This window comes from Ovis aries, chromosome 17 (assembly GCF_016772045.2).
Source record: "Ovis aries strain OAR_USU_Benz2616 breed Rambouillet chromosome 17, ARS-UI_Ramb_v3.0, whole genome shotgun sequence".
Taxonomy (NCBI): domain Eukaryota; kingdom Metazoa; phylum Chordata; class Mammalia; order Artiodactyla; family Bovidae; genus Ovis; species Ovis aries.
Window position 1 is genome coordinate 49,993,683 of NC_056070.1, and position 24,326 is coordinate 50,018,008.

At 44.3% G+C, this 24,326-nt stretch overlaps 1 long non-coding RNA gene across 2 annotated transcripts; it reads right to left on the reverse strand.

Moving 5' to 3' along the window:
• On the reverse strand, window positions 1-24,054 carry LOC121816936 (uncharacterized). Of its 2 annotated transcripts, none has more exons than XR_009596863.1 (3): window positions 23,796-24,054; window positions 19,715-19,780; window positions 1-429 (listed from the first exon to the last, which is right to left on the reverse strand). It is a non-coding gene; the product is annotated as an uncharacterized LOC121816936 (long non-coding RNA). The 2 variants fall into 2 exon arrangements; XR_006056658.2 differs by lacking the exon at window positions 1-429 and adding an exon at window positions 7,546-14,860.
• Between the last annotated feature and the right edge of the window lie 272 nt (window positions 24,055-24,326).

Sequence of the window (24,326 nt, forward strand, 5' to 3'; positions counted from 1 at the left end):
AAAAATTAAACAAGAAAACTTTACTTAGGGTTCTGCTGTTCTTCTAGACCATAAAGAAGCACAAACTCTTCTTCCTGGGGTGGACGGCTGAGCTTTTCACTCAGTCTCTGTTCCCACTGTTAAGGTCAAGGCAGGCTCTGTGTGATGGTTCTGGCCACAGAAGAAGGTGTTTCTTTCCCCTGAGAGTTGCTTCCCAATGACACAGACATCAATCATTCAGGACACACAGCCCTGTACGTGCCACCTGGTGTCTCGGGTTCTCCACAGGACAAGTCCCCTGGGTGGCCTGCGCCTCCTTCGGTCCCATGTTACCTGTCAGAACACTCCCGAGTCTTGCTTGCTCTCTCTCATCTCTTCCGCCCTGGCAACACTGCTCTTCACTACACGGTTTATACTTCCATCATTCACTTTTCTTCACAATAAGAGTCCCTAGAAATATTTCAAATAAAGAGTTCTTTTTTCTCTTTTTACAACAGAATCCACCAAGTCTTTTCTTATAACACCTTTTTTAACTAGTAGATTTTATTTTTTAAGATAAATTTCAGGTTTACAGATAAAAAAGAAGAGCAGGAAATTCTCATCCATGACCAGCCTCACAACACTGAAAAAATTCTTTAGGGCATCTACTGTATTGTTGAAACTACACTGCACCCAGGGTTGACAGAATGCAGAGAGTGCCATTTTCATGCTGTGCTCTCTTGGGAATAAATTCATAGCCACCCAGTTTGCAACCCAATACATTCATTCTGTGAGCAGACATGACATCTCACTTGATAGCATCATCCAACAATAACCGACAAAAAGAGGCAATTATTTATTCACATCTCGAAGTGGATTTTACAGGGATATTAGTCAAATAAAATATAATTCAAAAGGGAAAAGAAAGCACTTCTTATAGTACAGATGGCTTTCCTGGTGGCTCAGATGGTAAAGCATCTTCCTGCAATGCGGGAGACCCAGGTTCGATCCCTGGGTCAGGAAGATCCCCTGGAGAAGGAAATGGCAACCCAGTCCAGTATTCTTGCCTGGAAAATTCCATGGACGGAGAAGCCTGGTTGCATCCATGGGGTCGCAAAGAGCTGGACACGACTGAGTGACTTCACTCACTTCACATTGGGCAGGAATGCAGATGTGTCAATAACAACATTATTGCCCAGGCAACAAATTAGGAAATAACCAAACTGAGTTATTTTCAAAGGTAATTTTCATATTGTGAGAAAGAGTTTTCTTCCATAATTAAAATGAGTTGCACAGAATGAATGTATTGGGTTGCAAACTGGGTGGCTCTTGCTGAAATGGCTGTGTATTCATGATGTCTGGAGGCTCTGCAGCCATCTTGAGATCATGGGGGAGTCAGCCTACTGATGTGGTTGAATGAAAAGGCGCAGAAAGCCACTGGATGGCATGACTTGGCTGCAGAATTAACCAACCATGGAACTACTCACCTCTGGACTTATTATAAGAGATAACAATCTCCTCTTTTTTCAGCCACTATTAACCAAGTATTCTATCTTTTGCAACTGAAAGCAAGCTACAGAAGTAAAGGCTCTTTCCCCTGTATCTTTCACTCAAGTTTTGATACTGTTCAGCAGCAGAGATTCCCCAAAGTGACACAGTGTAAATGAGGTGGCAGTTGTCCAGTCTCTTTCAGTAGCTGTAATGGATGTTGAACTGAATATAGATCTCAAAATAGGAGGCATTAGACTGCTTAGTCACTTTCTCCCTTTAAAATAAAACTTGAAAAGGAGGCAGAAGACAACCCTGAATGATGTCTGCTTTGGTCTTCCAAGAATGTAGCATCCCTGTATATATCCACTGGAAAAGGCAAGCTCTACCCATCATGCAATTCCTCATTCATTCATTCAGTTAGTGAGTCATTTACACAAAATAGTTTATTAAGCATTACTTTGTTTCCAACACTGGGAATTTAAAAATGCTTACAGCCTAGAGAAACAGATAAGAGATTGTAACAAAATATACGGTGATAAGCATTAAACCCCACACTGAATGACCTGTGAATTGACAGTGATTTTAAAGCAGGTCTAGCCCAAATCCCATGGATGGAGGAGCCTAGTAGGCTGCAGTCCATGGGGTCACTAAGAGTCAGACTGAGCAACTTCACTTTCACTTTTCACTTTCATGCATTGGAGAAGGAAATGGCAACCCACTCCAGTGTTCTTGCCTGGAGAATCCCAGGGACAGGGGAGTCTGGCAGGTTGCCATCTATGGGGTCGCACAGAGTCAGACACGACTGAAGTGACTTAGCAGCAACAGCAGCAGCCCATTGGGCTGATCACTTGAGCAGCCCCTAGAAATGCTTTCAGTGAATGGGAAAGACAAGAGGATTCTGTAAACGGCTTTTGCAACAGGGACCACAACTCATTTTGGCTGTTGGATGCTTTGATGTGAAGCTATCATCAATCACATTTTTTTTCCACTTGCTTTCAGGTGAGCCCCTTCAACTCCAAGAATGACTTTCAAGACAGAGAAGAGATGTCCACCAGAAACTCAAAGTTTACCTGGATTGCTATTTTGAAGTCATGAGATATTTTCAGTCTTAGTAAGAGCCAGGAGGTACCCAGATGTTCAAGAAGCAAGATGACAAGTGTAAGCACAAGGGGCCAATGACTCCATAGCTGCCGTGACCCCAACTTTGCATGTCAAAATGTACATCTTGCTTTCATCTCTCTAACCATTCCTAACGTTTGCGTGTCAGTTCTCAACTTTGTGCCGCAAAACCCAGTGATAACAACAATAGTGATACATTTTTAAAAATACTGTTTTCAGAATCTTCTCTACAGCAAATGTGAACCTGAGTAACTCTTGCCACCTTAAATCTCATTAAATCATCTGGGTAAAAAAAGACCAAAGAATACAACCCTCACCCGCCTGCCATGAAGCCATTCAGAAGCTGTAAGACTGGGGCTTCCACAGTGGTTCAGCAGTTAAGATTCTGCACTTTCACTGTGAGGGGTGTGGGTTTGATCCCTGATCAGGGAACTAAGATCCCACCTTCTGCACAGTGTGACCTCAAAGTAAAGAAGAAGAAGCAGAGGAAGCTGTGGGTGATTGACAGATCAGATAGATCCAACAGGTAGAAAAATCAGTAAGGTTATAGTTGACCTGAACATCACGATTGACTTGAACTAACTGGCTAATACTTCATCCAGCAATGGCAGCATACACATACTCTTCAAGCTCACATAAATACTCATCAAAATAAAACATATTCTCAGCCATAAAACACAGCTTAACTAATCAAATAATAGAAATCATATAAAGTATCCTCTCACAATTAACAAGGAATCAATTTAAAAATGAAGAAATTTTAAAATTTAAATTCTTTAAAAGGTATACAGATTGGAAAGAAAGAAATTAAACTCTCTTTACTTACAAATGACATAATTATCCATATAGAAAATGCCGTATAATCTACAGGGAATTCTCTGAAGGAATAACCAAGTGCAGCTAAGTTGCAGGATAGAGGGTCAAGATATAAAATTCAATTATTTTCTTATATGTCAGCAGTGAAAAATTGGAATTTGGACTAAATAAAATAGTAGAGATGTAAATTAGCATAGTCAACACAGGAGCAATTACAATATACTTTTTTATACAATCTGATAGTACCAAGAACATTCTTTGGAATACCAGAACCATACTGAAAAGGTACCTAGTAATCGCTTTTGTTCACTTCAAAACCTTTGATAAATTTTCTTTTCTTTATCATCATAACTTATTTCCAGTGATTATTTTGGATTAAAAAAGTATAGTATCAAAAACAAAGAAGAAGCTGTAGGACTGAGCTGCGCTGACAAACTATTAATAAGTAGAGCACATTACCTATTACACTGAGGAGCATCTTTCTACACAAGCTCAATGATTCATTGTTTTGTCATCAGGTCTTGTAGACATCTGCCACCCCCTCTAAGGCTCCTGCTGTTCTGTGTGTCTGGGCTGCCACCACACAGGTGGAAGTTCTCTTAAATACAGCTTGTTTCTGTCTCCCAGGATTTTCCATTGGTCTTTCTTTGTTTCTGCACTCTCTTCAGTATGCTCATGGGAAAATGTATCCAAACATTCCTTTGGTTCTAAACAGATGGTGAACTATGAGTTAAGAGCTGGTCCCTGGGGACAGACAATCTTATGTTTCCCCTTTTCCTCTGGAGTTACGGGCAGGCTGACCAAAAATGGTTTTGTCTTTGAAAACATCATTTTGTTTACTAACATCCTGAAGTAGGAGCTCTAGCATTTTGCTACATGTGTTAATTTTCTGTTTAACTGCTATGTTAAGAACCAAATCACTTTCTGCTTCAGAAAAATGATGGTGATGAGACAGATATGTCTGGCAGGCATGGATGGGATCTGTGGGGTTGGTTCTTCCCCTGACGATGAAGATGGGTCCCCAAGAACTGGGAAGCTGTGAGAGGCCACAGGGGCCCTGCAAACCCAGGAGATGGCCCAGTCCGACGGACCAAAGAGGGAGGTGGGCTGTGCTGACCGCATTATGAGATCGAATCAGATACCTGCAGGGCTACTGGCACTGCTTTCCTCTCCTGATAAATGAGACAAACATCAGGGGTTGGCTCCTTCTGGGAAACTTCTTGCCTTAAATATGGCTGTGATGCTTGGAATTCCAGCAAGCATTCTGTGACCATGAGGGAAAGTCAGAGCCCAGCAGGTAGATTGCAAGCCTAGTATTTTGGAACACTGACACCAGAAGTTGCCTAGATCCAGGCATCTTGCTAAGAGAGCAAAATCAAACATGATCTCAAGTAGGTCAAGCCACTGGAGTTTTCTCTACTTGCAGTGAAAGCATTTCGAATAGACATCAGCAGCGTGTACTGGGTTTAAGATTATCTCAACACTCTGAGATTTTATCATCTAAAATTAAAAAGAATATCAGATATCTCTTACATCCAGTAGCACTGAAACTGATTCGAAGGCAATCCCCAATCTGGAAACTTGGAGAAGGAGGAGGAAGAGAAGATTAAAACACACAGTCACAGTGGAGGTGCTTTGATTTAGATGTTGGTGACAGTATCTAAAAGCCAGTCTATCACATTCTCCTCTTCCATCACAGTACTATGAAATGTAATCTTTCAACATTACTAAAAAAAATAGTTCAGTCAAGGCAAGGAAATTCTACTAATGATGTAGTTTGGAGTGTGATCTAAATTTCTTAAAAAGAGGAGGCAGCCACTATTGGCTCCTTCCTCGTGTGACACTAATTATGCAACTAATTTAGGAACTAATTGATTATATAACTAAATGACACCCACATTTTTGAATCCTGATCTTTTGACTTCCTCATGTCAGTCCACTTTTTATAGAATAAAAAAAGCAAAGAACAATGTTTCCTATTTTTGACTGGCTATAATTAACTCCCAAAATATCTGTCCTTCAGTCACATACAGCACTTTTTACAGTCATTGGGGGCATCACTGATAAAGTACACATTGGCACTACATTCTACTAACTCTTAATAAGGCAAGGCTTAGATGTTTCCTCTCCATTCAAAGTTCATTCCTCAGCCTGTGAGTGACAGGTTGTATTTTTAACCAAGCTCAACCACTGTGATCAGAGATTTGAGATTGAGTTTCTTACAGAAAACAAGAATGAGCTGGGTTTTTCTTGTGCACATTATACACACGTGCTACTGCTGCTGCTAAGTCGCTTCAGTCGTGTCCGACTCTGTGCGACCCCACAGACTGCAGCCTACCAGGCTCCTCCATCCATGGGATTTTCCAGGCAAGAGTACTAGAGTGGGGTGCCATTGCCACATGTAGGCTATCCTTTTACTATGGATCTGAGCTCAAACATTATAGTCCATTGTGCTCTAATTGCAATAAAATTTCTGACACAATATCCATTATATGTGAAATTTACATACAAATGGCGTACAACTGCTGTTACCCCTTGGTCTGTGGATCTCATGGTCAGCAAATCCTCTTAGGGGTTTTATTAACATTCTCAGTGATAGAAATGCTGTATCTGATTCTATGGATTTTAGCCCTGCAATCTAGCCTTGCTGCAAAATAGAATCTGACTCTTCATGGTTTTTTTTTCCCCTCACAACAGGAAATTGCCAAAATTAAGTTACTGAATTTATGCTATAAGAAGCATTGGAAATATCCACCCAGTATTGATTTTCATCAAGCCACAAATGTACTTCTCCCTTTCATCTTGGTACCTTACTAGCTAGGAAGGTAGCAAAAGGGTGCAAGTTAACCAATGAAAACATCAAAGTACTGGCCAACAGCTGTAAGTCTAGGCCAGAAAAAAAGGGATAGGAGGTGGGTGGAGATACTTCTCTGGTAGTCCAGTGGTTAAGAATCCACCTGCCAATGTAGGGGACATAGGTTTGATCCCTGGTCTGGAAAGATCCCACATGCCACAGAGCAAGTAAGCCCATGCACCACAACTACAGAGCCCGTGAGCCCTAGAGCCCTTGCTCCACAACAACAGAAGGCACCACAATGAGAAGCCGCAAACCACAACTAGAGAGTGGCCCCTACCTTCTGCAACTAGAGAAAGCCCACATGCAGGAATGATGACCCAGTGTAGCCAGAAACAAATAAAAATAAATAGATAACTTTTTTTAAAGGGATAGAGGAGGGAAAAGTGGGGAGGACTCTACAGTAGAAGCTGCATTAAGAAGCCCTGGATGAAAAGCCCAGAAACTTCCTTCATGAGATAATCTTCCCTCCTGTCTCCCAGTTTCAGGATGAACCCTGGCAATCTCACAGACCCACAGAACTGATGAATGACAGGCACTGCCAAGTCCCCGTCACCTTTAAGACCAGCTGCCTTCTATTTCCAGACAGGAAAAACATCCTTCCTGAAGGTGAGCTGAACTGAGGTGCACACCTACAAGCCCAGTTCAAATACTGCTGAATTTCCTTGTGCCTCAGTGGAATTCAAGTTTCAAAAGTTATTTCAGATTTTTTTGAAAAATTAAAAAATTTTATTAACTCAATTTAAAAAGGAGCAATCAATCCGCGCGTGCGTGCGTGCGTGCGTGTGTGTGTGTGTGTGTGTGTGTGTGTGTTAGTTGTTCAGTCTTGTGCAACTCTTTGCAACCCCATGGACTGTAGCCCACCAGGCTCCCCTGTCCTTGGGATTCTCTAAGCAAGAATACTGGAGTGGGTTGCCATTCCTTTCTCCAGGGGACCTTCTAGAACCAGGGACTAAACCTGGGTCTCCCTCATTGCAGGCAGATTCTTTACTCTCTGAGTCAACAGGAAAGCCCAATAAATCCTTGTGTTAATATAATTAAAAATGACTACTTTTCAAAACAAATAAGGTGATAAGAGTGGTATAGTTTTGCATTTTTGCCAATCTCACGTCTGGCTTAACAGAAGATAGCTGGATTCTCATATCAGTTTCTGCATTCAATCTGTTGCAGTATCATACAGCTTCGGGAAAATTCCACAGTACACACAGGAAAGAACAAAAGTGAAAAAGCGAATAACATTTTTGCTGCTGCTACTGACAATGATGATGAAAGAATCTTATGGACTCCAAGAGTCCCTGAAGCTCCTATTGAGAACCACTAATCATTTATTTATTTGTTTTTATTGATATACAGTATTATATAGGTTCAGTTCAGTTCAGTTCAGTCTCTTGGTGTGTCCTACTCATTGTGGTCCCATGGACTGTAGCACGCCAGGCTTCCCTGTCCATCACCAACTCCCAAAGCTTGCTCAAACTCATGTCTGTTGAGTTGGTGATGCCATCCAACCATCTCATCCTCTGTTGTCCCCTTCTCCTCCTTCTTTCAATCTTTCCCAGCATTAGGGTCTTTTCCAATGAGTCAGTTCTTCGCATCAGGTGGTCAAAGTATTGGAGCTTCAGCATCAGTCCTTCCAATGAATATTCAGGACTGATTTCCTTTAGGATTGACCAGTTTGATCTCTTTCCTGTCCAAGGGACTCTCAAGAGTCTTCTCCAACACCACAGTTCAAAAGTATCAATTCTTTGGTGTTCAGCTTTCTTTACAGTCCAACTCTCACATCCATAAACAACTACTGGAAAAACCACTCACAATTTTAAAGGTTATTCTCCATTTATAGTTATTATAAAATATTGGCTATATTCCCCATATTATGCAATATATCCTAGTAGTTTATTTTACATACAATATTTTGTAGGTCTTCATCCCCTACCCCAATCTTGCTCCCCCGTTCCCTCTCTCCACTGGAAACCACTAGTTTGGAGAACCACTGCCTTAAATCAACATCATTCCATTGATTAGCAGCATCCTATGGGTATAAAAGGCCAGTTGTCAGTGGTCTCATGCCCATGATGTGGGAAAGCCTTTCCTGGGAGGCTCTGCTTAGTTCAGGTTCACTTAACACTTTCTGCCTTGTATGTTTCATTCAATCCTGTGGCAACTTTGCCAGAAGAAGCAAATGGCATGTTTTTAATGACTCTAAACTGGTTCCACCAAACCTTGGTATAGGAAAGTGTCAAAACCAAGGCTTGAAGAAATTGTGTTACATCCAAGATGTAACTGCTGGTAAGTGAAACCAGAATACAGGTTATACAGGCATGGAAGATAATTATAGACTAGCCTCCACCCCTCAAGTGCCTTCCTGATGGTTTGGCTGAACTATCTCAGTGATTCACATATTAATTCTCTTCATCTTCCCTAACGGAGGGAGAGATCCAGGTATTCCAGATTTTAAGGAAAAAGATATTGCAGAGAGATGAATTTCAAGAAGTGAGAGGGCCCTTTTTTTTTCTTGCTAACACTTTCTTCCACATCTATCCTAACAGGAACTCCCTAACAAGAAAATTTAAAGTCTAGACCAGGATCCTGTGCATCATCCCTCTGCCAGGCAGAGGCACCAACAAATTGATCCATCTCACAACTAAAAGCTGCCCTCCTGAAATCTTCAAACCAGTGGGAAATGATTATGAGAAAATTCAGAGATAGGACAAGAACAGGGGGCTCTGACCTGGAGAAACTTGAACTTAATAAGGTTTATCAAATCATATTTTATTCCTTCCTATCACCAGGTACCACAGCATATGAGTTGACTGTAGATCCAGAAGCTGAAGAAAAATCCCACAAAATATTTGCCAAATATTTACTTGTCACACAATGTTCTTAGCCCTGGGGAACACTCAAGTAATTCCGGCATCCTCTCTATCTGGATGAAGCTGACATTCTAGTGAGGGCCACTGACACTAAATAAGTAACAAAAAGGATTATATGATGAATGCTAAGAAGAAAATAAAGCTGGGTAATGAGAGAGAATGACTGGGGTGGGATTTCCTTGGAAAACTCTTTAGAAAGAGATGGTTAAACTCACTGATGAGGAGAAACTAGCTGTGCAAAGACAGAAGAAAATAACATTCTAGACCAAGAGAAGAAAAGCAAAATGTCTTGAAATAGGAATCAGCATGGTGAAGGTGAAGTCACTCAGTCGTGTCCAACTCTTTGTGACCCATGGACTATAGCCTACCAAGCTCCTCTGTCCATGGGGTTCTCCAGGCAAGAATACTGGAGTGGGTTGCCATTTCCTTCTCCAGGGGATCTTCCTAATCCAGGGATCAAACCCAGATCTCCCACATTGCAGGTAGACACTTTAACCTCTGCACCTCCAGGGAAGCCCCAGAATCAGCATGGTGATCCACAAAACCCACAGAAGTCCCTCATGGCTGGAACACGGGAGCAAGGGGATGGGGTGTTATGAGACCAGGTGAGGGAAGGATCTGAGTTTGCGAGCACTGGGTTTGACTTTTCTTCATGTTCTGCCACTACTCATCTATTCGCAATCAAATCCTTCTCAAAGTAGCAGAGAAAACATTGGCTTCTCAATTGGACCTGAGCAAAATTTCCGACATTCAAAATTTCTACTATTCAAAAAATGAAGTCAGGGGGATTTCCTGGTGGCCCAGTGGTAAAGAATCTGCCTGCCAAGGCAGGAGACACAAGTTTGAGCCCTGGTCCAGAAAGATCCCCCATGCCATGGAGCAACTAAGCCCGTGCGCCAGAACCACTGAGTCTGTGCTCTGGAGCCTGGGAGCCACAGCTACTGAGACTGTGTGCGCAACTATGGAAGTCTGTGTGCTCCGGAGCCTGTGCACCACAACAGGAGAAACCGCTGCAATGAGAAGTGCATGCAGAGAGTAGCCCTGGCTCGCCGCAACTAGAGAAAAGTCAGAGCAGCAATGAAATCCGGTACAGCCCAAAATAAATAAATAAAATTATTTAAAAAATTAAGTCAGATCCCAAGCAATTCAAAATGATCACTCTGCTGACTCCGTAAAATTTCTTTCCTCCAGAGAAACAGCTCCCAAGATTGATCACGACATCCCAAACCCAAGGGCAAGTGGAAAAAAAAATCTTCAGCCAAACGCCACAGAGTACAAGTGTGCTATAAAAGTTTTGATTTCCATTTAGAGAGAAAGCTCCAATGTTTTTGTTAAGCCTGAAATGCAAGCACATTGCTACGTTGAGAACAAAATCACCACTAAGGACCCTGGAGGCTCATGCAAGATTCTTAATAAGGTATTTCAAATTTAATTCAATTCAGCAAATATTTAATGAGCTCTAACAAGCTGCCAGTCTTGAGCCAGGGATGGAGAAGCAACCAGTCAGCAACTGTCTGCAAGGAGCACATAATCAAAGGATGACACAAATTTAAATCATAAGTTCTAGTGTTTTGAATAAAATATAAAGGGAACGAAGAAGGGAGTGTGAACAGTTATTTGCAAAGCTTTGTGGATTTAGACTGCATGGCTCAAAAAATGATGCCAATTAGCATAATTAAAATATAATTAAAACATCTAATTTCATAATTAGGGAATTTAAATTATAACAGTATGTAATACACCATCTTCTTTTTGCTCATAAGTGGTCTTTGCAGTCCTTTGTCTAAATGACACTCAATAACAGTCAGCGGGGCTACCACACTAAACAGGACACAACAGAAGCAGAGGGGCTTTTTAATGAAATTAATAGAGATAAAGTTATATTCCATTTATAGAAGAAACCAAACCAAATTGTCACCAAACAATACCTCTCTAATCAGGATTAAAATCACAATATGTGCCTTATATGCCCGAGTAGCGCTGTCCCTTTGAATTTTTTTTAGCATATTCACTGCAGAAAACATTGCTAACCAACCAAGAAACTACCATAAAGGGGAGAAACAAATAAACCCAGCTACCTACACACAAACTAAATACAAAAGTGTAGCACGTCGACTAAACAGACTACCGGCTTTCGCTGTAGTTTTTTAAAGTAAAAAACTCTCAAGCAAAAGAGAGTTTCCTGAAAATCCACATAGAAAACAGAAATCCTTTAGAGGTCCTCAGGAAGCAGCTCTATCTTTATCTCCGACTCTGGAATTCAGAGCCTCACTTCTGCCTCTACCTGGAGGTGGGTTTCTTTCAGCAATTGTGAAACAGAAAAGTGAAACTGAAAGTCACTCAGTCATGTTGGACTCTCTGCGTCCCCATGGGCTATACAGGCCAGAATACTGGAGTGGGTAGCCTTTCCTTTCTCCAGGGGATCTTCCCAACCCAGGGATCGAACCCAGGTCTCCCGCATTGCAGGCAGATTATTTAGTAGCTGAGTCCCAAGGAAAGCCCAAAAGTACTGGAGACTATCCCTTCTCCAGTGGATCTTCCTGACCCAGGAATCAAACCTGGGTTTCCTGCATTGCAGGCGGATTCTTTACCAACTGAGCTATCAGGGAAGCCCCTGAACAGAAAACAAGATCCAAATTCAATATTTGGTCTCTTTCTACTTCATCTCATGAGCGGGAGGTGGAGGGGGTAGATTTGCTCCTTCTGTGCTCTGAGCCTCTCTCATCTCCCTCCCCGCACAGGGATCGCCAAGGAAATGCTCCTGCCACAGGGCCTTGACACTTTAGGGCTTCGTGGCTTCATCTATAATCCTTTCCCTGGACCTCTCCGTAGCTGGCATCTTCCTACTGTTCAGGCCTCGGCTTCATCTCTTTCCTCTTTTAAATTTTATTTATTATTTTTGCCTACACTGGCCTTCATTGTCGTGCATCCAGGCTACCCTCTGTTCCAGTGAGTGGGATGCGCATTGCCGTGGCTTCTCTTATTTCAGAGCCCAGGCTCTAGGGCTTGGGCTCAGGAGTTGCGGCACATGGGATTCAGTTGCCCCAAGGCATGTGAAATCTCCACTGACCCGGGATCAAACCCTGACATTGGCAGACGGATGCTTAATCACTGGACCACCAGGGAAGTCCTGCTTCATCTCTTAACAGAGCTGTCCTTCCTAGAGGATGCTTTCTGGATACATTCTCCTCCCTGCTAATGGCTATCACTTAATACTGGGGCTTACTCTTCAAATCACTTTCTACCATTTGAAATTAGCCCATGGATTTCCCTACAGTTTTGTTTAGAGGCTGACCTTCCCGCTGCAATATAAATACCTTGAGAGTGGGACCTGGGCGGCCTTGGTTAGTCTGATATCCACATGGCCTAGAACTGAGCCTTAAACAGAGAAACCCCTTCAGGCTCCCCACACTGCAGAAGTGAAACCAAAGCAGAGGGGTAAAGTGGCTTGTTCAGAGTCACAGACCTAGAGAGTATCCAGATGGTCCTAACCAGGGGGCTGCACTGCCCCCCACTCATGCCCAAGTGGGAAGGCACTCAGAGAGGAGGGAGGGTGCCAGTCTTGCTGGGCCAAGCTGGGCTCTTTCTATGACCTATGGGAGTGTTAGTGTTACTTGCTCAATCGTGTCCCAACTCTTTGCAACTCCATGGACTGTAGCCTACCAGGCTCCTCTGTCCAAGGGATTCTCCAGGCAAGAATACTGGAGTTGCTTGCCATTCCCTTCTCCAGGGGATCTTCCTGACCCAGGGATCGAACCTGGGTCTCCAGCATTGCAGGCAGATTCTTTACTGTCTCAGCCACCAGAAATATACCTGCTCTCTTAGCACCAGGCTCCCAGTATATATGGGAGAGATCAGGAGAGTGGAAGCTCACTCACTACAGAAGGTGGACTCCATGACCATCCATGATATTTTAGCATTTTGATTCACTTTTGTGGTAGACAATGTCCCCCAAACGATGCCCATCGATTAATCCCTGAAACCTGTGAATATGTTATATCCCATGGCAAAGGGATCTTTGTAGATGGAATTGATGTTACAGACCTCAAAACAGGGAGATTTACTCTCGGTTATTCCTGAAGGCATGATATAATTTCATGGATGATTAAAAGTGGAAGAGGAAGGCGAAAGAGTCAGGTAGAGAGACACAGTAGCAGGTGAAGAGCGAGACTGGAAGCATGGGAGGAACCCAGCTCACCATGATCGGCTTTGAAGATGGAGGAAGGGGACTCTGACACGAATAATGAGAGCATCCTTTGGAAGCTGAGGACAGTGAGCAGCCAGCCAAGAAACGGAGACCACAGCCCACAAGAAACAACCTGAATGAGCAAAACTTTACTCTGGAAGGAAAGCAGTGCTGCTGACACCTGAATGAGACTCAGATTAGACCTCTTTTTTTTATATAATACTTTTATAAATATTCATTTATTTATCTGGCTGTGTTGGGTCTCAGTTGCAGCACACATCTTTGTTGCGTCATGCGGGATCTTTCACTGTGGCGTGTGGACTCAGTAGTTGCGGCAAGCGGGCTTAGTCGATCCGTAGCATATGGGATCTTAGTTCCCCGACCAGGGATAGAACATGTGTCCCTTGCAGTGGAAGGTAGATTCTTAACCACTGGACCACGAGGGAACTCTCAAGTTGGACTTCTGACCTTGCAGAACTGTGAGGCAGTGAGCGTGTGTTGTGTTCAGGGGTTACGGCAGGAACAAATGACTAATGGAGATTTACAGAGAAAATACTGTTTTGCCTAGAGGACAGGGCTGGTCAAGCTTTGGGAGACTCATGAGTACACTACATGTATCTCTGTAAGGAGACCAGCAGGGACTGCATGAGATGTGTTCATCAATGAGCTGCAACATGTTTGGTAGGTCGGGAACATTAAAAAGAGACAGTGCACTAAACCGCTTTCCCTCTGAGGGCACTGCTGCAGATGGGCCGTCCTGCCTTGGAGACGTCCCAGGCACAGGCTTGTGTATGAAAGTGAAAGTTACTCGCTCAGTCACGTCCGACTCTGGGATCCCATGGACTGTGGCCTGCTAGGCTCCTCTGTCCATGGAATTCTCCAGGCAAGAGTACTAGAGTGGGTTGCCATTTCCTTCTCCAGGGGATCTTCCCAACCCAGGGACTGAACCCAGGTCTCCTGCACTGCAGGCAGATTCTTTACTGGTTGAGCCACCAAGGAAGCCCAGGCTTGTGTATAATTCACCATAATATCAAAAGAAAGCACCCCAGAGAAGGGAGCCCAATATGTCTCCTGTGAGCCCAGGCTCCTGATATCCTGTTCTCAGAAACCATCCAGCCCAGAACCCCACAAGGATGAAAAGTTTTTAGGAATCTTCGAGATGCTGAAATAGGCAGAGCTGAAATTCCAGGGAGTGGAACTTCCAATCCCATCTTACTAATGCTTCACGAAGAGAAGTGGACCTTCACCAGCTTATATTCATCAAGCCAAGCCTCGCTTATCACCCCAAGCCTCCTCCTCCAGGAAGGCTCCTCTGGTTTTCCACATGGACTGCACTGTCCTCTCTCTTCTCTTTCTCAGGTCACTTGCCGTCCACATACTTCCTCAGGTGCTTGGACAGAAGCTTGGAGGGTCAGAGAACTCCCCGTTCAGAGTTTCCACCTCGCCTGCAGCTGCCATGGAGGTCCTCTGCTGACTTATGCTGACAGACAAGTCTTCTTTGGTTCAGTAAGAAAATTCTGATGCCTTCTATGGAAGCTCATTAGCACTGCTTCATCGCATTCTATAACTCTGAAAATAGAATGTTAAATTCTGCTATCATATCTATTTTTGGATTCATTTATTCAAAAACCACATTTTTGCCAAGGGAAGACTATTTGTTAATTTACACATTTGCCCTCTCTCTGCCTCTAAAGGATCTGTGAGTTTCATGAGGGCCAGGATTATTTATCAGAGAAAAAATAAAAAGAGAGAGAGTAGAGAGACAGTAAACAAAAGGGAAGAAGGGAAGGAAAGAAGGAAGGAGTTAAGAGAAGGGAGAGGGAAAATTAACCAGAATTTGCACATAAGAGATGGTCAGAAAAATATTTGTAAAATGAAAATCATACTCTAGCCATCTCTAGGAACTACACAGCTAAGTGGACAACCCCCAAAGGAGTCAGCGATTAACAGATTCCTTGAGTCTGAATCAGGTATCTTGGACCACAGGCTGACCATCAGGGGTCTGACTTGGGTACATCTAAGCCTCATTTATCCCAGTTTCTGATGATGAAGAAGTTGGGGGCCAGTTGGTCCAAGGGCAGCCATTGCTCCTGGTTTTAGATATAGTCCTGGTGATGCACAGACCAGACCTTAAATAACACCGTGTCACCAAGTGAGACAGCTATCTCCTTCAAGTTCTCCTTCAACCCTCTGTACTGAGACATCAAGGAGGTCTAACCCTTCTCTAACAGCAGCTCTTCTCCTTTGAAATAGAGAGACAGCGGGCCTCCAGCCCAGGCCCTTTTGTAAGTAATGGTACCTAGGTGGAATCCAACATTGTTTCTTTGCATATGTGGTATTTATATTTATGATTATCTCTTCTTTATTACAAGCCAGTTTTCTGTTTATGATGGTGGATATCAAGTTTCCTTTTCAGATGAATTTATGTTTTTTTCAAGGGAGCTGACCTAAGGACAAATGGTAAGGCACTGATTATACATGGAGAGCATATCATGGTTAAGAAGATGGCCCATCCTTGATACAGCAAGAAAACAAGACCATCGGAATGGTGGATGGCTGCCATATGGAAACATATGGAGACCTCCCTGATGGTCCAGTGGGTAAGACTTCGCCTTCCAACGTAGGGGGTGTGGTTTCAACCCCTAATTGGGGAGCTAAGATCCCACAGGCCTCAGGGCAAAAAAAAAGCAAAACATTAAAAAAAAAAAGCAATACTATAACAAATTCAATAAAGACTTTTCAAATGGTCCACATCCAAAAAAAAAAAAAAAAATCTTAAAAAGAAAAGAAATACAAGACAAAGCACATCAGTATATCCGAAATAACTCAGCTCTAACGACAGACAGCAGGAAGAAACCTTTCCCAGAATTAGACAAACACTCTAAAGGTCCCACACTCATTACAGGTTTATTTGCTGTCTCACCCATTCATTCTGGGGTTGACAATCCTACATACTTTATTTTGGGATCAGAGTCCTACACTACTAAATTCAACTGTTCACTCAATAAACATGTATTGACCACTGAGAGGACATGTGCAAGCCCAAAGCTACACAGGTAGTTTAGGGGTGATTGGCATTCACATCTTTGTAGCCAGAATTTGGTCCTCACTCACTCCTAACCTCTCTGCCCACACTGTCCTATGAGATTCCTCAGATCTGAAGGGTCCCTCTGTGATGGGCGGAAGAACTGTGATTAGAAGTCAGGAATGAACTTCTCCAGGATCTCTTTCAAACTTTCTTGGTAACAAGACCAATCCAATCTCAATACAACATTGTCCAGCCCCCACCAGCACCACACACCCTCCAAACCATATGTTATGGCCAGTGCTGAAGGCTTCTCAGGACACGTCAGATTCAGGCACTGATACTTAACCTGAAACCAATCACATGGGGGTTTTTTGTTGGTGGCGGTGGTGGTTTTTAATATTTATTTATTTGGCTGCTCCAGATCTTTAGTTGGGGCATGCAAACTCTTAGCTGCAGTATGTGGGCATTCCCTGGCTAGGGATCAAACACACACTGAATTGACAGCCCATGGTCTTAGTCACTAAACCACCAGGGAAGTTCCACCAATTACATGCTTTGGGAGAAGAAATTAAATTCCCCTTGAAATGGGCAGTTCTGAAATTCAGACTGAAACAGTGATGTAACTAACATGTGAGCAGAAAATTCACGAGATTAAAAAATGGCTCACAAACATATGAAAAAGGGTTCAGACTAACTTATAATTAGACGAAGCTTAAAACAACATCAAGATACAATTTCTCACCTAACAGACTGGCAAAAATTAAAAAGCACGCCAACACATTCTGTTGGCAAGGCTGCAGAGAAACGGGCATTCTTGTATGTGAATGGCGAGAGTCCCATTTGGCACCATCCTTCTGGAGGGAAATTGGTAATACTTAAGAAAACTTCACATGCACTTATATTTTGACCCAGAAATTCCACTTCTAGGAAGCCACCCTGAAGATATTCCTCTAAATATACACAAAATCCATGCACACAAGTTTACTGCTTATAGCACGGTATGTAGCTACAAAATATTGGAAACAATAAAAAAAAAAATCCTAATTTAGGGGAGGGATTGAATGGGTAGTGGCCCATCTATAAATGAAGCATTATACAGCTATTTAAAAAAAAAAGAATCGGGAAGGGGGCTTCTCTAGTGGCTCAGTGGTAAAGAATCCACCTGCCAATGCAAGGGACATAGGTTCGATCCTTGGTCCGGGAAGATCCCATATGCCGTGAGGAAACTAAGCCGGTGCACAGGCTACTGAGCCCACAACTACTGAGCCCACAAGCCGCAACGACGGAAGCCCACCTGCCTAGAGCCTGTGTGCCACCTGCAACAAGAGATTCCACTGCAACCAGAAACCTGAGCACTGCAACCAGACAGTAGCCCCCGCCCACCACAGCTGGAGAAGGCCTGCACCCAGCAGTGAAGATCCAGTGCAACAATAAATAAATCTTAAAATACAAAAAAAGGAATGGTAGTGGGATGTTACCAGCAGGGGAAGCTGAGTAGTAAGGGCTAGGCAATCCTTAAAACTCTTGGTATAGTACAAGAATATTTTCCATTTAAACTGAGCAGACACACAGTCAGCCAGACTTCAGACTAAAACATTCAGACTGAACCTTCAAAGGAAATCTTTAAATTTTCCTTGCATGTCAAATACAGAAAAGACAAGTAAATGTGACACAAATCTTAAATAAGCTTTGATTATGGATGGGTTTATGACATCTTCTAAAGACTGATTTACAAGAAATTTAAGACTGTGTCCTCTCTCTCTTGAATCACGTGGCACATCCCTCTGGGAATTCTAGGAGGTTTAGACTTCTGGCCCTTCATTCCTCAAGCAAAACGTAAGACAAATTTTGTCTGAAAGCTTCTATGGAAAGTCATAATCATCAGCTGGCAGATCCTCATTTTGTCACAGAGCCAGCTGACCACAAAATGCTATATCAGAATTTAGAAACACGTTATGAAGCCACAGGGACGTGTATTGATAGATGCCTCATGCCTGGACAAGCTATCCTCCCTCTCTTTAATCTCAAAATTCAGTGCAGTAGCATCAGTCTTCTTTCCATCAGTGGGTGTTACAACCGATGTCCATGTACTGAATGAGAAATGAAGCTCTGTTTGGTTCCATGTTTCCTAAGATCGCTTTCACACTTGTCACTACTCTGACTAGGAGCCCAGGAGAAAACTAAGTGAAGAGTTTTGGAAAGAGCCAGAGACCACGGTGTGCACCAGAGAGAAGCTTCTGGGTGATAATCTCCCAACTGGGCAGTGCCAACAATGCTGGCTCTGTGGGAGGCCCAGAGAGGGCTTCAAGGGCGACACTCATGATCTTCCAGAATCCAGCGATTCACCAGCACCATGAATGCTTGATGACCAATAGTCTCCTCTCCAGCTCTATAAATCTGTCATTTCAAGAACTGTTAAATGCATGGAAACACAGGACATATGGTCTTTTGTGGGGGTGGGGGAAGGGCATTCACTCAACAGAAAACACTTGAGATCAATTCAAGTTGTTGTATAACAGTCCATTCCTATGGATGTTCTGCATGTTAACTATGAACTTGATAAAGAACATGTGGATTGTTTCCAGGTTGGGGTTATTACGAATAAAGCTGCTATCAACATTCACGTACAGGTTTTAGTGTGGATACAAGTTTTCATCTACCTGGGACAAATAAATGCCCAGGAGTGCCATTACTGGCTTGCATGGTACATGTGTACTTGAATTTCAAAGTGCCCAACTATTTTCCAGATTGGCTGCACCATTTTATATTCCTACCAGCATGCATGAGAGAAGAAAACTGAACCTTCTGGACAGGAGCTGGTATCCTCATTTGGACAGGAGTTCTAACCCAATGACATAGTCTGACATATTAGAAAAGCACAACAATTTGCCCACATGCTTGGTCTTCCTAATCTATTTCTACAACATAGAGAAAAATCTGTTCTTTAGATCAGCTCAGGCAAATTATATACCTCACGTGGGCTTTTGACTTTGAACTAAAATTAAACTTATGCATTTGCTTTAAAAGATTTAAAACTGACATTCAGCTCAGAAATACAACTTTCTTCCAAAAGAAAAATAGTAGCCCATAATGAAGGCTAGTGTGCACAATCAGCAGCCAGTTAGCTTTGAATATAAATTGTTGTTGGTTTTGTTTAGTTGCTCAGTCACGTCTGACTCTTTGCAACCCCATGGACTGTAGCCCACTAGGTTCTTCTGTCCATGGGATTTCCCGCAAGAATACTGGAATGGGTTACCATTTCCTCCTCCAGGGGATCTTCTTAACCCAGGGATGGATTGCATCTCTGGGTCATCTCTTGCATTGGCAGGTGGATTCTTTACCACTGAGCCACCAAGGAAGCACTTGAATATAAATAATGACGCATAACAACTCACCTCTGGATTGTGAACTCGAGCTCCTCAGAAAACACTGTGGCTTCTTCCAGGAAGGCAATCTCTGCTCTGAGGATGAGACACATCACAGGAAGAGAATTCATGGTGAGAACAATCTTTGTAAGATGTCAGTGACCTCCACGGTCTTTGACAGCTAAGCGGGAGGATGAAGGAAAGTAAAAGTAAGAGGCTGTGCTATATCAAAAAGCAGTTTACAAATGAAGCTGAGAAATCTGAGCTCCTTTTCATTAGATGTCATATACATGTGAAAATAATTTGTTCTGGCACTTGCAAGCACATGACTCTCCCTGGTACATGAGTAATGCAGCTGCAGCCTTGGAGAAAGCCTGCATACTACAGAGTGTAAGGTGGACTTTGCATGAGTGTATAATTTGCATATGGGTCAAATGTATTCGCATGGCCTATTCTATCCTCTTCTCTCTCAGAGTTCATTATCTGAAAACAGCCAGGACCCTGGACCCACACATCACTTCTTTTTAAATCTCATGCCCTTCATCTTTGGGCAAATCTGCCTTAGGGTCCAAGTCTCTGCCGACTTAGACGCTCAGCCCCTGGACCTCAGAGCTGGGATTCGTTAAAGTCCAACTAGTAAAAGGGTTTGGTCAAAGTCAGTCACAAAAATTAACTCAAGGACCCTCCTGAGACACACAGCGAAGGGAAACTCGCTCCAAGGAGGAAATCTGATGCTAATGCAAGAAGCTGGGAGACCAGTACCCAGGGGCTGCCTGAGCTATCCACACGAGCCCACACGAGAAGGGAGAGAAACCCACTCAGATCACGCAGCCTGCTCACAAGTTGAGAGGAGGCCTCCCCAAGGCTGAGGGTCTTCTGTCCTGCAGTCTTAGATCTGGGGCCCAGAGATTCCCCTGAAGCCCTGCCCTGAAACCAACACTTGCATCTCATTGGGCAGATTGCAGTCATGTGACCATTCCTTTCTGCAAGGGTGTCTGGGAAATGTAGTATTTTATTCTAAGGTGTGTGTGTGTGTGTGTGTGTGTGTGTGTGTGTGTGTATGTGTGTGTGTGTGTGGCAGGGGGTGGGGGGAGTTGCACTCAGTCATGTCCCATTATTTGGGACTCTATGTAGCCCACAAGCCTCCTCTGTCCACGGGATTTCCCAAGCAAGAATACTGGAGTGGGCTGTCATTGCCTTCTCCAGGGGATCTTCCCCACCCAGGTTGAACCTGAGTCTCTTTCGGTCTCCTCCATTAGCCGGCAGATTCTTTACCACTAGCTGCCACATGGGAAGCTGGGTGTACTGACAGGCAAACACTATGTGGATATATAAGTAAAGAAGAGGGGAAGAAGGTTGCAGGTAAAGTAACTGTTGCGCCTTCCTGGTGGCTAAGCAGTAAAGAATCTGCCTGTAAAGCAGGAGACCACCTGCAATGCAGGAGATGAGGGTTCAATCCCCGGGTGAGGAAGATTCCCTGGAGAAGAAAATGGCAACCCACTCCAGTATTCTTGGGAAAATATTCTGGGAAATTAACAAACAGCCCTCCTAGGAGGTAATCTAGGAGCCTTCCTAGTTTAAAATGTCTCCCTGTTAGCAGCAGGGAGAAACGGAGGACAATTTTGCTTTTCATTATATGCCTTTCTGGATAATTGATGTTTGACGCCAAATAAATCACACGTAGTACCATGAGCTGAGAGAACTTAGCAATACTTCCATTCAACGTGCGGTTTCCTTCCTCTTGCTCCCGTTTGATAATTACACCTGACATGTTTGTTCTAGTTACCCAGCAATTCTCTCTGATCTGAACTCCTGGCTGACTTGAAATAGAATTTCTCAAAGTGCTTCTTTTTTTCTATATGGTCTCCTTGAATAAAAATATCTATCTGCAATGCAAATGTGTCCGTGGGCAGGGGAGGGGAGCTGGTAGCATTAGAATAGTGATGAAGAAACAACTTTCTCAAGATGCGGACTCTTGTCACAGAGTGTTGGCTGGCCCGGTTGTGGAGTGACTCTTTCAAATAGCAGATCTTAGAAGACTGTTTCACTTGACCTTGGCACCTTATTTTATTTTTTTCGTGTAAGGGCCTGCTTTATTGAGGATAAATTTCAGGGACACTACACTGTCCATTTTGTGTCAACAGCTTACAAAAATCCATTCTCTTCATATGAGGATGTCAATTTCTAGAGTCTGCAAGTATGGAGTCAAAATTACTCCTGAAAAGTACCCTACATTGCCCATAAAAAACAGGATGATTTCACCTCTTAGTAGATTCAAAATAGCCAGCTTTTTCTCAAGTGTTGTGTCAAATTGTTGTTTTTTTGGCCCATCTGTATATGAACCTGAGTTTCGGCACATTAAAAACAAAACAAAAATGATATACATACACACACACATAACACGTGCACACACACAGACTGAAACCCGTTTCAAGCCTAGACTGACAGAAGGAGAATTTCAAGTTTCAAAGGGAATGGATTTCGCTTGAATTTCAGTTGTGCATAAGAACTTCTGAAAAGTAAATGAAACTTTTTAACATCAGTTGGCAGTGTGTCTATGTTTCTATCATAGTGCTTCAAGCCCAGCTTAAAGAGTCTCAGGAAAGAGAGAAAGAAAGATTCCCATTAAGTTGAATTTGGCTTTTTGACCATCAGGTAGCACAGGGGCTGGAGTGGAACCTGGGCCCGAAAGCAAGACTCAGAGATGCCCTGGACCCACTGACAGTTTCACTCATGTGGCCCTGCAGATCCTGCACTCCAGGGCTGCTGCTGTTGCTGCTAAGTCGCTTCAGTTGTGTCCAACTCTGTGCGACCCCATAGACGGCAGCCCACCAGGCTCCCCCATCCCTGGGATTCTCCAGGCAAGAACGATGGAGTGGGTTGCCATTTCCTTCTCCAATGCATGAAAGTGAAAAGTGAAAGTGAAGTCGCTCAGCCATGTCTGACTCTTAGCGACCCCAAGGACTGCAGTCTACCAGGCTCCTCCATCCATGGGATTTTCCAAGCAAGAGTACTGGAGTGGGGTGCCATTGCCTTCTCCGCACTCCAGGGCAGGAGGCAAGAAAAACACATTTTCGCTTTTTGGCCTCCTGCATCTCAGGACCCTGGCAGAAGTGTGCCTGATCCAGAGGGGCTAAGGCCTAGCTCCTAGCTGGTCCCTCGAGCCACCGAAGCCAGTGCTGAGCAAGAAAGGGTGCTTGATGCCAGCTGTACCTGAAGCTTGAAGATCACTCTCCCTGCCCCACCTGCCTAATCTGCACGGTGACCTCAGACACAAGGTGCAGTATGAAAATAACAATGGTGTATCACCAACTGGTCGGCTAGCCAATGCTCCAGGCTTTGGGCTGTGTCGGAGGTCCCCTGATTCTACTCCAAGAGGCAGCACATTCCCCTTGTGGACAGGGAACTGGGGTGAAAGGTTTCAGGTATGGGACCCCTGGGAAGCCCTGTTCTGTTGCAGCAGACACCAGTGTCTTTGGGCCCGACCAGCTCCTACCTACAACTCCTAAATTACATCAGACCAAATCTGGGGTGTCAGGAGGAGTCCCCGAATTCTGCCAAGCTCGGGTTTGAAGTAGCTGAGTTGTGAGCGCGCCTTCCTCAGTGATCCAAGAGCTGCTCTAGGACCTGGGGTTGGACACAAGGGGTGCAAAAAGCCAGGCTCTCCCCCTGTGCTCCGCACTCCCAGTTTGACAAGCTAAGGGTGCAGATAGGGGATGGGGGCGCTAGATGAGACCCCAAGCTTTGCGGAAAGGGATTTCACATAACCGGACCCCACTTCCCAGATCCTAAGTGACAAAATGTGTTCAGTGTGGGGTGGAGGTAGACTCGGGAAACCCGAGTAGGATACAGTTAAACGCGCTCCCTCGGCCACGCCCCTCCTCACTTTAGGGAACAGAACATGGTCCGATTCCAGGTGCATCAGATGGTTTCATGTTGAAGATCCTAGAAGGACCAAATTTGCCTCATTCCCCACTTGCCTGCCCCAGGGTCTGCCCACCCAGGGAACACGCCCCGCAGAGGCGGAGACGCTGCTGGTGGCGTCAGCGCCCTCTAGGTTTCCTCAACAAATTCCAAATTCTGGAGACAGACGCCTCCGGCGCTTCCTTACCTCTGTCCTGCGGTGCACCCGCACAGCCCCGGGGCCCTGTGTTTGGAGAGCATCCTGCAGCCCTCGGGTTCAGGCCGCCGGCCAGCGGCTTCCCCTGACCCCGAATCGACCCGGCCAGCCGAATTGGGCGGGTCCGGCTGGTTCTCCGAAGGTCAAGCCGGATCCCTGCTGAGTGGTCCTAGTCCCGGCGGCTTTGACCCTGGCGCCGGGAACCAACAACTTTTCTCCACCTTCTGCGGCCTCACGCGCTGGGAGATCCGTCAGAGTTTCAGCTCCGCCCCACCACGCCCCCGACCCGGTCCCGCCCCCACTGGCCACGCCCAGGGCTCGCCCACCAATGCAAGGTCCTGGACCCGCTCCATCCGAGGAGCATGTTGAAAGTGTGCCCACTCGCAGGCGAGCTTCCCGCTAGGGCGCTTTGGGAGAGAACGGGAAGGGGAGAAAGAAGGCTCAGTTCTCTTTTCTGCTGCTAAACCCTACTTTATTCATCCTTTGGCGTTACCTTTCTGAGGCACAGATAGCCCTGATAAG